The sequence below is a fragment of the Panicum virgatum genome, chromosome 4N, assembly GCF_016808335.1.
Source record: "Panicum virgatum strain AP13 chromosome 4N, P.virgatum_v5, whole genome shotgun sequence".
Taxonomy (NCBI): domain Eukaryota; kingdom Viridiplantae; phylum Streptophyta; class Magnoliopsida; order Poales; family Poaceae; genus Panicum; species Panicum virgatum.
Window position 1 is genome coordinate 29,917,337 of NC_053148.1, and position 15,905 is coordinate 29,933,241.

The window sequence follows — 15,905 nt, forward strand, 5'->3', positions numbered from 1 at the left end:
ATAATTTATTCCTAAAATATTTCTTGCATATGATAGGGCTTGATCAATATCTAGATATTTTTTCCATGATATTCCTCCATCCTTTTCTCTTTCTATTTGCTGGGCTATAACTTCTTCAAATGTTACATATATTCCTGGTGTCTTTCCCCTATATATGACATATATGGGTTTCTTTTCTATATTGCTCAATAGATCTTTTGGCTGTATCTTCCCATTGATCACGTGAGGAATTTGAAGAACTTTGAGAAATATTTGAGTTGCGTTCTCCAATATCTTGATAAGGAATAAATGTAATTCCTTGCTCATGTATGATCATGTTATTTATATATTACCTCAATATTGTAGGCTAACTGATTATGAAGCTAGAGCTATATTCTTACATATGGCTTCATAATCAAATAAAACCCATCTCCTTGCCTCACAAGATCCTGAGAAGCACGCATTAATAATCACTAATCACACGCAAATAATCACGCACTCGTCCACCATCCACAGGAGGTCCCCTATATACCAATTGGGTGCAAAGGATTGTAAACTAATACATTCTATACATGAGTTTGCCAAATGAAACTCTTCTATATTTTCGGTCAGGCAGCGGGAGCAAATTATATGGTACTTGATTATGATGAGTTGATGCAGTATGGGTGTGCGATACTATTCAACGATAGCGACCTTCGTGGATGGTGGACGAGTGCGTTATTATTTGCGCGTGATTAGTGATTATGTAGAGTATGGGTAATGCGTGCTTCTCAGGATCTTGGCAGGTTGGCGAAACCAAAATTTCAGCCGGTGGGGTGTCTTATGTTTGTATAAATCCTACTCGGTACTCACCGCATGCATCGCTAGCTTGCTTCAGAACCAGGCCTACCCGGTCTTCTCCGGAACTAACCTCGGCCACGCGTACACAGGACTCAGGCTCTACCGTCTCCCCAGGCAGTTCCACCCGAAGGGAACACTTCTCTGCGGACACAGGCTCTCTCAAACGCCTCTCCATGGGCTAAACGAGAGCAACTCAACGCAGAGGTTTCTCCTCTAAGGTCCCTAGCGTAGAGACATCACCCCGTATGCACGAGCTCAAAGAAAAGCAGGGAAATTCACAGGAAAGTTTAATCCATTTCCACAGAGCAAACTTACATACGGCTTTCCCTTTCGGGAAACCCCAAGCACTTACACAACCTTGGATTACCTTACAGGCGAAGGGCGATTACAGCTTCTCCCTTATTTCTATATTACAATGGGAGTGAGATGGCTACTAATTAGGTGGAGTGGTGGTGGATGCGCTTTGAGTATTAGGCTCGGTGTCTTCTCTCCTCTTCTTCGTCCGTCTGGTGGTGTCGAATGCATGCGTCTGGCTTCTCCTTTTATAGACGGGAGGAGCCTTCAGGCCTAAAGAAGCGCTGGACACCCGGCGTCTTCAATTATCCTCCTTTACTGTTGCCTGGACAGCTGGACGATAACGCTGGCTTCAATAATTGTCCTGCCTACAGTAGGACTTACTATTGAAATTATTGTTTATTCCTTTTGCCTTGTCCACTTCCTTCACGTGATATTCTCTAGATATATTCGAGAATATATTCGGTGTGTATAGTCTTCCACGCCCGAATGATTGATGTCGCAGTCATCAAGCAAACACTCTGGCATGTTTATCCCACGGCGAAATTGTTGATAACACCTTATCAACATTCTAGACACATTAATATTAATCTTGCTGATATTCATCTTGTAATATTTCTTCCACTTCAGTATCAGCATCTTCTGGCCGCCATATTTCATACCATGCCAACAATTCTCGATATTCTTTTCTTAGTTCACATTCTGTACCATAATTAGGCTTTATCAGTCTTCCCACTTCCCTTTGTATGATACTATTTTTGCCATAATATTCTCGTAGGAATATTTTTATTATCTTATTTTGATACATCATATAATATTCAATATCAAATTTTGTATTTCCTTCTATTTCTCTTGCTTCAGTAAATATCCTCCACTTGTCATGATTTGCATTATTGGCGAATAACTCTTCATAATTCTGCCATATATCAGAAGACCAAGTAGTAGGAAATTTATATGATCCTTTTGTAATATAAATATCATGGCTTGCTGGTCTTATAGGTTGTGTAAATTTTGGTGGATTAGAGCAGAATCTAATTCTATATCTTCCTTTTTGACACAAGCTAATTTTTTAGATGCTTCTTTAATAGCAATTCCAAGATCTGATTGACATATTTCTCCAAGTGTTCCATATATATCATGAGCTAAACCATGGTCTATAATAGTTTGTAAAGAGATATCATTACCAGTATTTCTTTGTATACTTCTGAAGTATTTTAAATTTATATCAGCCTTGAATATTATAAATTTATGACGAGGCTTGACAATTAATTTATCATCAATATGGAGTAAAGGAAAGATATTTGCTTTGGCAATTATTCCTAATTGCCATTCTTTTCCTTGATATAATTTTATAAAATAATTTTGTATATCAAGAAAGGTTTTGTATTGTCTTTCAGCATATTTGCTCCATATTAGATCTATAATATCCTGCGTGAAACATGACAGGACTTGCTCAGTCTTAAAACTTATTCTAGGAACTAAAAACTCTTGTGGAGTATTGCCTAAATATTTATTTTCCTTCTTATCTTTCTCTAAACTAACTTCTTCTACTAATTCTAATTTATTTTCCACTTTCTCATTATTTTTCTGTTCTAGACATGCCATACAGGCTTGTCTTAAACAAAGACTACATGTTGCTCTTTCTCCTGGGTCTTGATAATATATGCAATATACACATTTTATGCTAGACTTACCTTCTTTATAATCACATTCATGATTGCAAATTACTTGATCCATCATTTTTATTTTTAGACCAGCTAATTCATCAATTAAATCTAATTCTTCCTCACTTGATTTATTTTCTTCATCATATTCTACTTCATCTGTCTCTATTATAGAATATATTGACTCATCGTCCATTATATCATCATCACAAACTAAAATATTCTCATTCACACTATCTATTATTAACACCTTTTCTTGTTCTTCTTGCTTACTAGAATGCCTTTTCTTATCTTTATTAGGGCAAGTTTTACTTAAATGATCTGGTGAGTTACATATAAAACACCTACATGTGCTATCATAATTCTTTCTAGGATTATATCTTCGTACATTTCTTTTATGAAGGAAAGGAGCTCTATTATCTGATCTCCTCAGAAAATATCTCTTCTTTGTTTTTACATTTCCCTTCTTGTAATTCTTTGGATATCTTTTATTTCTAGATCTCTCTTCTCCATATATCAATGGTATTTGAACTATCTTGTTACAAAAATTATAATCTGATTGTTTCATTGACCTTTGGGCTTGTATATTTGTGCATATCTTTCTAAGCTGCTTAAAAACAAATGTTATAGCTTGAGAAATGTTATATTCTTTGCATTCCTTTTTATATTCTTCGAATATCATGGACCCTAAAGGGTCTGGCAACTTATTAAATAAGTATCTTTCGACGATTCCTTTATTATATCCTTGCTTAGCAGTTGTAGCATTATACAAATAGTGCTGAGAGAATTCTTTTATTCCTTTCTAGTTTGTTAAAATTAACTTTTATATTTCTTTTAATCTTTCATTCTGCAAGGTAGTATATCCTAATTCAGGATCTTCTCCTACAACAATGCTTGAAATAATATTTGCAAAATTATATGGATTACTACCAGCTCTTTTTAACTCTTCATAGTAATTAGGAAAGGCTTCTATCCATTGTTCACATAAAACCTTAGCTGATTCTCCTAAAAATGTTTCTAAATATGTAAGCATATCTTCTACTCTATTTCCAATATTATGCTGATTTTGTATGTATTTTTGCACTATCAATCCTTTCCATACACTGATTATATTCGGCCAATCTATAGGATCATGTGCTACTAAGTTTAATATAGCACCATCACTTCTATAGTTTTGAAATTGAACTGTCTTTTCAAATTGTCTTTCTTTTGAGCCCATATATTTATATTTTCCAGGTATATAGCTATATGCAGGTTCTTCCTTTTCTGGTGGCTAAGTTCCTGACATTCTAGAAGGTCTTTCTTTTTCTTCTTCAGTTTTTATTTCTGGACCTCTTCTTCTTTTAGATGAACTAGAGTCAAGGTCCATTGCTTCTATAGCATTATCTTTGTCTTGTAAATACATATGTATGTCTAAATCTTTGTTATATGACTCATTTATATCTTCATCATTTTCCTCATAACTTTCTAGTAAATACTTATTATTAATTTCCCACTGTTCCTCTTCACTAATAACATCTTCTTCTATATTCTCTATCTTTACTTCATTTTTCTTTTGCAACTTTAATTCTTTATTATCTAAATTATCTTGTAGTTTCAACTCATTTTTATTTTGTTTTATTGGTGTATAAGCCATTCTACTATTTAATTCTCTTTCCTTTTTAATTTTGTTAAGCCTATAAATTTCTCGTCTAAAGTAAATTTCCTTTTCTCTTATAGCTGACCATTCACATAGCATAGAAGTATTATATTCATCAGGAATCTTACTTAGTTTTTGCTCATAATGTTTTATTTCATTATCAATGTCTAATTTTTCCATAAATTCACATACACTATGTCTTCTATTTTCTTCTACATTTGATTCAGAACTAGATGCTTCTAAATCATCCAGGCTTTTTCTTTATAATCTACAAACCTAATACAAGTTTGCCCCTTTCTATTTTCATAGCTTATGTAATCTTCAGGCTGTTTTAAAATATTTGGTTCTATTAAAGCAGCAATATTCCATTCTTCTCCTGCTCTTTCTTCAGAGCTGATTTTAAGAGGACTCCTAAAATTTATTCCTTTGGATTGCATACTTTCTATTACATTATTCACATTTACTTTATATCGAGTTCCACTTCTATTGGTTAATCTTCCAATGAATTCTATGCTTACTAATAAATTGGTACCTTTAAAGTCTTCATAACCTTTGGTCTGAAAAGCAAATACCATTTTGTCTATAAATTCTTTTATTGGCATTATTAAATCTGGAGCTATATATGTTATTAGCATATTTTCATTCATGTCTCCTTCTAAGAATCCTAATTATGCTTTGTGTACTGATTCCCATCTTTTATCTAATAGGGTGATTAAAACTTTTGTACCTAATTTCTTCCTTGTCATTCCTTTAATTCCTATAATATACATTCCTTGATGTATGTATTTATATCCAGAATATTTCAATTTTTTCTCAATTTGCTTACTAACAATTCTTAACTGAACAGGTTCTGTTAAAACACTTGATTCAACTTCTCTAGATATTCTGTATAATCCACTTTTATAATCAAACCAACCCATTTGATATAATTGTTGAGGTATTATTTTCCTTAAAGTGTCCTTCTGATATCTTTCAAGGTCACTTTCTACATCTATCATTTCTTCTAAGGTTTCAATTTCATCACACCCTCCTTTTAATTTATCCATTAGGCTTAAAGGCCTAGTATCTGGTCTCTTCTAGTCAGGTTGTCAGATACTTCCATTTATCCGAATTTAATGATCTAGTAACCTCTAGTATTCCAGATGATGACAACACAATTTCTTTACTATGCTCAGCAATATTAGTACTTTTTAGTTTATTGAATAAATAAGATATATCCTTTTTAATATAATCACTATTTTGACTAATCTTTCCCAGAAATATTTTGCTTTCTTCCAATGCTTGCGAAGCTAATTCTAATTTTTTATTTGCTACTAAATATTGCTCTTCTAGATGCTTATGTTCTTTCTGTAATCTTTCAAGTTTTAATTCTAAATCGTCTTGTCTTTTACCCCAAGTGTTGTAAAAGTTATGAATGAAATCAACTATTAAATTTATCTGACCGTGAGAGGTATGCCAAGTATGCTCTTCAGAACTATTTATTCTGCACCTAATATTTATATTTTCTTTAGTACTAACAGTCTTTCCGGTATTGATTTCTAAATTCAAATAATGTAGCTTTTTCAATTTTGACAGAGTATTGTAATTCCCTTAAATTCAAATTTTAATAACCTCGGCTCTGATACCAGTACAAGGGAATACAAGCAGGGAATCGAATTTTCGAAATTCAAATTCAAAATCACGAGTTACTATTCATGACACTATTCAAATTCAGCAGTTACTATTCAAATTCGTGGCACTATTCAAAATATCAGGTACTATTGAAATTCGGGATATGAATATCGCACGAGCACTCACCAGAGAGTGGCTCAGGCACCCAAACTTCCTACTATTCAAGGCACTAACTATTGAATGAAAGCGACTTGCGTGGGTAGTGGATATGAGTGCGTGATTGTTATGCGGGTAATTAGCAGAGTAATATTTCACAGCTAATATTCAGGCACTAACTATTGAACGATAGCGACCTCTTGTGGATGGTGAACGAGTGCGTTATTATTTGCGCGTGATTAGTGATTATGCAGAGTATGGGTAATGTGTGCTTCTCAGGATCTTGGCAGGTTGGCGAAACCAAAATTTCAGCCAGTGGGGTGTCTTATGCTTGTGTAAATCCTATCGGTACTCACCGCATGCATCGCTAGCTTGCTTCAGAATCAGGCCTACCCGGTCTTCTCCCGAACTAACCCCGGCCACGCGTACACAGGACTCAGGCTCTACCGTCTCCCCAGGCAGTTCCACCCGAAGGGAACACTTCTCTGCGGACACAGGCTCTCTCAAACGCCTCTCCATGGGCTAAACGAGAGCAACTCAACGCAGAGGTTTCTCCTCTAGGGTCCCTAGCGTAAAGACATCACCCCGTATACACGAGCTCAAAGGAAAGCAGGGAAATTCACAGGAAAGCTTAATCCATTTCCACAGAGCAAACTTACATACGGCTTTCCCTTTCGGGAAACCCCAAGCACTTACACAACCTTGGATTACCTTACAGGCGAAGGGCGATTACAGCTTCTCCCTTATTTCTATATTACAATGGGAGTGAGATGGCTACTAATTAGGTGGAGTGGTGGTGGATGCGCTCTGAGTATTAGGCTCGGTGTCTTCTCTCCTCTTCTTCGTCCGTCTGGTGGTGTCGAATGCATGCGTCTGGCTTCTCCTTTTATAGACGGGAGGAGCCTTCAGGCTTAAGGAAGCGCTGGACACCCGGCGTCTTCAATTGTCCTCCTTTACTATTGCCTGAACAGCTGGACGATAATGCTGGCTTCAATTATTGTCCTGCCTACAGTAGTACTCACTATTGAAATTACTGTTTATTCCTTTTGCCTTGTCCACTTCCTTCACGTGATATTCTCTGGATATATTCGAGTACTATATTTGGTGTGTATAGTCTTCCACGCCCGAATGATTGATGTCACAGACATCAAACAAACACTCTGGCATGTTTATCCCACAGCGGATTTGTTGATAACTCCTTATCAACACTGGCAGGTATTTAAATATTAACACATATTTAATTTTCATAATATATAATTCTTAATACTCTTGTTGCTGCCCATGACCACGAATATCCAGCATATCATCATCAGATATTGGCATATTCATTTTTGATTCATAATCCTTTTTTATATTTTCTTCATAGTCCTTCTTTATGGCATCAAAATTTTCCTTTATTTCATGCTTCACTTCTTTCCATATTTCTTCTTTTATATCTTTCTTCAATTGAGGAATTATTGAATCTAGCCTTTCTTTGATCTTCTTTTCAACATATTCTTCATTTGATGCTTCTTTTTTTACAGCATCCTTATATGTGGGTATTCTTGAAGGTCCATCTTCTCTTATATTTATTCCAGGCAAGTTTGTCTTTACCTCATTTGTCTTTCTGTATTTTTGAATATATTCTTTTGCTGCAGGCTCTAGGAAATAATTTATTCCTAAAATATTTCTTGCATATGATAGGGCTTGATCAATATCTAGATATTTTTTCCATGATATTCCTCCATCTTTTTCTCTTTCTATTTGCTGGGCTATAACTTCTTCAAATGTTACATATATTCCTGGTGTCTTTCCCCTATATATGACATATATGAGTTTCTTTTCTATATTGCTCGATAGATCTTTTGGCTGTATCTTCCCATTGATCATATGAAAATATTCAGCTAAACTATTTAATATTGCAAGCATATAACCTCTATCATCTCTCTTATTATTATATTGGAACCAAAAATTATCTAAAACACATTCTTGTATTTCATCTAAGACAATATGGTCTTTAGGCTTAAATTTATAAGTATTTGGTGGAAAGATTCTCAATCTGTTTTCAGTTCCAAAGCTGAAACTTTCACCACCAGTAGGACTCATTCCTCTTTTCATTCCTGCAAAATAGATGATCGTGAAAATATATCAGGCAAGGTATTATCTTTACCTTTTATATGCTCGAAGATTACTTTATAACCATTTCCTGTAATGATATCTTCAAATAAAACCCATCTCCTAGTTGAACTTTTCTTACTATTGACTTTATTATAATATTTACATATAGCTTCACAGTCTGTCCTTACTGTGAACTCTTTGAATCCTAAATATAATCTAAAAGCATTTATTGCATTTGTTACAGCTAATATTTCTCTATCAGTGTTATTTATAGCCTTTAACTTACATTTCCCTGAAGCGTACCTACATATTTTTTCTTCTGTTTTTGGAGAGTACTTGTTCGGCTTTTGTTTTAATATAGCTCCCCATCCTATTTCAGATGCATCTGTCTCTATAATAAAATAATAATCATCTAAAGGTAATTCTAAAGGTTTTAGTTCTTTGACATTTTCTTTTATAATTCTTACTAACCTTATATCTTCAGAATTAAAATGCTTCTGCCCATTTTTTCTTAACTTTGCATGCAATGGTCCAGCCAACTTGGCTAAGTTTTCAATATAATATTTAGCATAATTTACTATTCCTAAAAACTGTTGTAATGTCTTCTTGTCATTCATAACATCAGGAAACTGTAAAATTTTCTTTGCAATATGATCTTGTAAATAAATTTTTCCTTCCCCAATTTCATGACCTAAAAAATTTATCTTTTCTTTGCATATTTCCATTTTCTTTTTAGAAAATATTAATCCATGCTTCTCTACCTTTCTAAAAAAAATGTTTCTAAATGAGCTATATGTTCTTTATAGGATTTTGAAAAGATTAACAAATCATCAATGTAGACCAATATAAATTCTTGGTTTTCATTAAAGATATTCTGCATCTTTCTTTGAAATAAAGCAGGGGCATTCTTTAATCCTAAAGGCATAACTAACCACTCAAAATGGCCTTGAGGACACGTAAAAGCTGTCCACTCTATTGATTCTTCAGCCATCTTTACTTGCCAAAACCCAGCTTTTAAATCAAGCTTTGAGAAATATTTACTTCCTTGTATTCTATTGATCCATTCTTTCTTATTAGGGATGTTATAACCATCATCTATAGTGTTATCATTTAATCTTTTATAGTTAATGACCATTCTTGATTTTCCTCTAACTATTTCTGCATGATTTCTTACTATAAATGCGGCTGACCTATGAGGACTTCTACTTTCTCTTATGGCTCCTAATTTTAGTAGCTCTTCAATATGCATCTTGAATTCTTCTATGTCTTTAGGTGTAGCTTCGATAGGACTTATCTTAATTATGTAGTTAGGATTTATTATATTGATTTTACACACAATACCATTCTTATCCCAATATTTCATTGGTATTTCTCCAATTATTTGAATATCTTCTAATCTTTGCACAATTTTATCTATATCTCTTTTAGATTTTATATCTCTATACCAATTGGGTGCAAAGGATTGTAAACTAATACATTCTATACATGAGTTTGCCATATGAAACTCTTCTATATTTTCACCTAACTCCTCGTCTGTATTATCATCAAGGTCATTATCATCAGCTCCTTGGAGTTCTAAATTGGACTTTCCGGTATTGGAACTTATAGTTTTACGCACTTCTGTTATGTATGGGATATTATCTTGATAAGGAATAGATGTAATTCCTTGCTCATGTATGATCGTTGTTTGCAACGAGAATTGTAAAAACCTTAGTCCAAAGATCATATCATCATGTATCATAGATAGATCTCTTATTGTAATCTCATCCATAATATATTTAGTATTATTTATTTGTACCTCAATATTGTAGGCTAACTGATTATGAAGCTTCTTTATTCCAGACATATCAGTGGATATATCTGCCTTTTCTTGGTCTATTGTACGAACTATTTCTGGGCATCTCGCAAAATATTTATCATGCATAATATTTTTAGTACAGCCAGTATCAACTAATGCTAATATTTTGTAAGTGATAGTAGGTGTTAATTTTACTTTCACAGGTATTCTTATTCCTACAATTTCTTTAAATGGCAATTTGACTATATATTTGCTACCAAAATTTATTATAGCATCCTTGAACTGTATGGTACTATTATCTTTGTTGTTTGACTGTATTGCACTATTATCCTTGTTGCTTATTATCGTCTGATCCTTTAACTCAATATTCTTACCAGCCTTTTCTTCAGCCTTTTGTACCTCACTGAGTTATATCTTACTTTTTAGTTCTTCTAGTTCCACTTCTAAACTACAACAACAACAACAACAACAATAACATAGCCTTTTTTCCCAAGCAAGTTGGGGTAGGCTAGAGATGAAACCCGAAAGAAATAAGTTCAAGGTTCAAGGCACATTGATAGCTAGTCTCCAAGCGCTCCTATCCAAAGCTATCTCTTTAGAGATATTCCAATCCTTAAGGTCTCTTCTAAACTATTTATTCTATTTTCTAAATTTCTAACTCTTCTTGTTAATAATTTATCTTCTTCTTCTAATTCTACTTCCTGTCTCCATCTTTGATTTCCAGGTTTTAAGCATGAAGCACATGCTTACTTTAAGCATATACTACAAGTAAATCTATTTTCTTGACTAGGATAATAAATGCATGAAGCACATTTAATATTATAGTCACCTCTTCCTTGTATCCAATCATGATCGCAATTTCCTTGATCCATTAATTCAGTTTTAACCTCCTCTAAGGTATTAATTCTTTCACTATTTATTTCTAATGCATCCATAGCATTATCCAGATTATATAAACTTTCATCATCTAGAGAGTCTATAAAGTCTCTATATTGTTGGGCATTATTTTCTTCGTCTACATAACTTTCTAAAGGTTCAATCATTGGTTCAATCATAGACTCTGGTTGTTTACCTTCCCGACCGGTCCGGCCAAACCGGAGGAGTCCGGTTCCGGTATACCGGTCTGGTTTGGCCGGTTACCGGTCAGAACCGGTCAAATTCAAATTTGAATTCAAAAGCCGCCATGCAATCGGTTCGGACCGGTATACCGGTCGGTTTGACTAGTAACCGGTCAAATTCAAATTTTTTTCTTTTTTGGTTTAAATTCAAATACCCGCAAAATATACTAAATGAATGTTTGTATAACATGTTTTAGTCTAAATGAACCCTCCAATATTTTTTTGTACTTCTTTTACATTTGTATTTGTATACTTTTGTATGCATATTTTTTTGTTTAGCTTTAAATCCCCGCAAACTATACTAAATGAACGAATTTTTGAGAAAATTTGACACCATTAGATTCGTCGCACCTTGAAGTATTTTTAGGAATTTTTTGAGAATTTTTTATTTTTTGAATTTGAATTTGAATTTTGAATTTGGACTAGTTTGGTATCTGTCCAAACTGGAACCGGGGCGAACCGATTTGACCGGTAACCGGTCAAACCGGACCGATTCCCACCAGTTTGGTGAACCCTGCTCCCATCACGCATCGACCGCTGGCAACCACTGCTCGCGGTCGGCCGTGAAACCAACTTCGTGAAGTGGAATTGCCTTGGTATCAGTGAGCCTTTGCAAATGCCTGCAGCTGAGCCCTTTGTCTTTTCTTACATGCTAGAATTCTGGATCATTTATGCATAATTACCTTTAGCAGATTACACCACTTTTTTGTCTATATACATGCTGACACCCTTCGACAACTAATATGCTTTTGGGTGCTAATTTGCTGGGTTACAGGACAATTCCGAGGAGGCATTCTAGTAGGTTACCCAAGAAAAGAAGAACAGATTTGCTTTGTTTGATACTAAACTTTTGTAATTGCAAATATCAATCAATTTTATTTTATCATATACTTTACTAGAAAAAATGTATACTCACTGAAAGATAGTATTTTGATTTTCATTAAACTGAATTTCTAAATTGAGCAAAGTGCTATCAAAATCTTACCTAGATTGTAGAATTAATGGGTGAAGGAACTCTTACCATTTCTAAACAATCTTTTGTTACATTGTAGGGATTTTATGTCGGTTCATGACTTGTTTGGGCTTCCCATGGGGCAAGACCTTCCCACCCTTTATATATAAATGGTCACAGCTAATTTAGAAATAATCAAATTGAATCTACCAATCATGTTTTTTTAATCTTATGCCCTTATTTTTCAAACCCTTTCTTGAAATTATCTTCACGACCAGATATAACATTTAAGGCTCAATGGTCAACCTAAGGCATACCGACGAGGCGATGACCTATTCACGCCCTGACGGAGGCCCTCCTGGGCGAGAGCATCGACACCTTTTTGCTAGTTTGCTTATAAACTAGTCGTTCGGCTCTATCCAAATGCGTTAGTTATCTCTCTACTGGGTTTGCTAGCAAACCTAACGTATTTAATCGTGATACTTTTCGAGTTCCATCTTGTTGTTGGTCTACTAATCTCCACAATCAAAGATGACATCCTAAGACAAGCTGGTCGACCTAGGGCACGCCAATGGTGTTCATGACCCAACAAAGTCCCTCCCAAACGAGAGCTTCAAGACCTTTGCTAGTTTCTCGTAAACTAGTTGTTCTTTGCTATGTAAGTGTATTGATTATCTCTTTGTTGTTTTCTCATAAACCTAACCATCCTTCACAACGAAATTGGCCACATTGGTTTTGCCAGATTCACATTCGGAACCCGCATGATCCAATGCTTTTGATGCGTGACCGGATTTTGCATCAACAGAATGTTCTGCAATTTTTATTAACTATTTCAACAAACAAGAAAAAAAAATAATAGAATAGAAAAGTCAAAAGTCACAAGTTATGTTGACCCTTTAATTAGTTAAAGATTTATTAGATATGAAATAAAAATTGTGCATTTATTGGCTCCTGATTTAGAACCCTGGGATATAGCAACATCTCTCACGTTTTCAGCCATGAATTGTAAGAGAGAGATTAGTTAAATCTCATGGTTCAATATATGTTGAAAGTTCAAAATTGAAACTGTGGGAGGTTTTATCTTTTATGCTTCATAACGATCCGTTTGAAAAATTTGTCCCATGTAATAACTAATAAGACGTTGCGTGTGATAGTTGGTATATATACATCGAAAGTGAAAAAGCACATGTCATTAATTATTTGGGACATTTTGTCTACATGACACTGAAAGGTGGTGATTTAGTTTGTGGGATGTTAAACAAATAATTTGTCAGTAGGACACCGCCTCCAGTTCATTTTCCATGTCCTATAGATAAAGTTTTTTTTTGCTTTAAATGTCCAATAGATAAATTCATCATTTTTCACTGTCCTATGGACAAATTTTCCTAATTATTTCTTCCAAATCCAAAAAATAACAAGAAAATAAAATAAAAAACAACATAAAAGCAACTGAAATTCCTCTACCAATGTTCCCCACTTTATGTATGTACTAGGACAAGTTACAACCTATCCACATTTCTCAAAAATATCTACAGTGCATTTATTGGAGTTGAAAAAAAAACTGACATTTTGGACAAGCTCTCAATCGAACTTCAGAAACTTTAACTACTATCAGCACTTTCTGAAATATATAAATGGTCTCTAACTAGACCGATGTACTTGTCCTTTTCACAGATCATATGTCGATCAGTTGAAGTAACAACGTTATTGCTACAAATGGTGTAGGTTCTGCATTTTATTAGTGCGCTACCACATGTTCAATGATTATATCAAATAAAGGAAAACCTTTGCCATGATAGAAGCATGCAGTAAGTAACAAACTCACCAAAGGTGACTCTGAGTGTTGAAAGAAGGACATATCCAATAGTTGCTTAATGCAGACCTCACCAAGTTGCCAAATGGAGAATTGATCAGAATGCTTAATAAAACCTAGAGATGCCCATTGGTAAATCAGATTATCTTTAGCCATCTTGTGGCCTTTTGGAAAGATTGCACAATAAGCAAAGCATAGCCTCAGATATGAAGGCATACTGCTGTAGCTCAATTTCAAACATGCAATCACATTAGCATATGGTGAAGATGTTCCTGGTGTAGAAACATTCCAGATAGCACTGTTTTGAACTGAAATCCATCCGTCGGCATCCCTGAATCTCAACATGAACCCAATAGCACGAGCTGCCAAGGCCACACCTCCACACTTTCCTGCAATCTCCTTACCTACATCCTTCAACATCTCTTTGTCAGATCTTTCTTCAAATTCAACTATCTGCTTAATCATAGTCCAGCACACCTCAACAGACAGTGCATTTAGCTTGTGTGCTTCAATTGTTTGAATTTTCCGAGCAATCTGAGCATCACGTGTGGTTACAATTATATGCACTTTGTGTCCATTCCCAACTATTTTCAGGGACTTCTTCAGGTCATCCAACTTGAAGTCATGTTCCTCTCATAGATCATCCAAAACAATCAAAATGCTCTTACGAGCAGATGGACCAACATCCTGCTCCTGTGTGTTGACTAGCTGGCCCTGCTTTAGCTGAAGTTGTGATATTACAGTCGCTTCAATTTTTTTCAAGTCAAATGTTTGGGAGACGTATACCCATGCTTTTTCATAGTCCTTGAAATAGCTGTCATTAAAAGCAGTTGTGCAATCGTTGTCTTGCCAATGCCTCCAATGCCACATATTGGAAGGATAATGAACTCTGATGAGGTACTCACAATATTTAAAAGAGCTATTATTTTCTGTTTCTCTCGATCCCTCCCTAGGATGTCTGCTTTTATCACCTTTGGCGATGTTGCACGGTCATTAATAACTTGTTGATCATTGGATCTGCTGCTTGTTCTGAAACTGTAATTTTGACGTTCTTTTTCAATATTCTCCAATGTCGCCCTGATCTTGCTCATCTTACTAGCCATGGGAACCTCCGAAGCAAGTGTGAGTAAGGGGCTCAGAACTTTGAGCTGCGAAAGATAATATAACATCCCGGATTTTTTCCGGAATGTTATAAAGTCGAAAAATGCGAATTTCAAAAATTTTCGTGGCAATGCTGTAAATATCAACTTAAGTAGGATTTCTACCTCCTCAAAAATCCTAGTAATTAAAAATTTCTAATATAATTAAGGATAATGTATTGCTAGTGTGAGAATATTTGGAGTTATTGGATTTTATTTGGCTCTACCATGTTTAATTCGAATTCGATTTGGATTTGTTTTATTGTGTGAAGTTGTGTGGAAATTAAATTGAGGTGTGCCCCTCAATTTAATTTCAAGAGCCAACATCTGTGTGGGATTTAATTTGAATTAAGCCATTCAAATTAAATCCAAACTCTAACCCTAACCCGTTAACCTACCCCTGCCCTAACCCGGACCGAAGCCCGCAACCCTAACCTGGCCCAAACCTGTGACCCGGACCGCAATCCAAACCCAGTTAGTCCAAGCCCAGCTGCAAAACAAAAACCAAAGGCCAAATATGGCCTGCACACAACCCGAACCAGCTGGCCTTTCGGCCTGCAACCCCGCACCCCGACCGGCCCCTTTCCTTTCGGTCTGCTCCGAACGAGCCATCGGCCCTGCACCACTCCACCCCCCACCTTTCCTTTGTGCCACCGACGAGTGGGGCCGCCCTGGATCCGCTCGGCCGCCGGCGCATGGTAGAGAGAGGGCGGGGAGGAGAAGGGGAGGTCGGCCGGCCGCCGCGCGTGGGAGATAGAGAGAGGGGAGGTTGGCTTGGCTTGGCTTCCCAAGTGCCCGCGCGCAC

At 35.5% G+C, this 15,905-nt stretch overlaps 1 pseudogene; it reads right to left on the reverse strand.

The window, feature by feature from the left end:
* Nucleotides 1–13,074: 13,074 nt before the first annotated feature.
* Nucleotides 13,075–15,637, reverse strand: LOC120669004 (annotated as a pseudogene).
* Between the last annotated feature and the right edge of the window lie 268 nt (nt 15,638–15,905).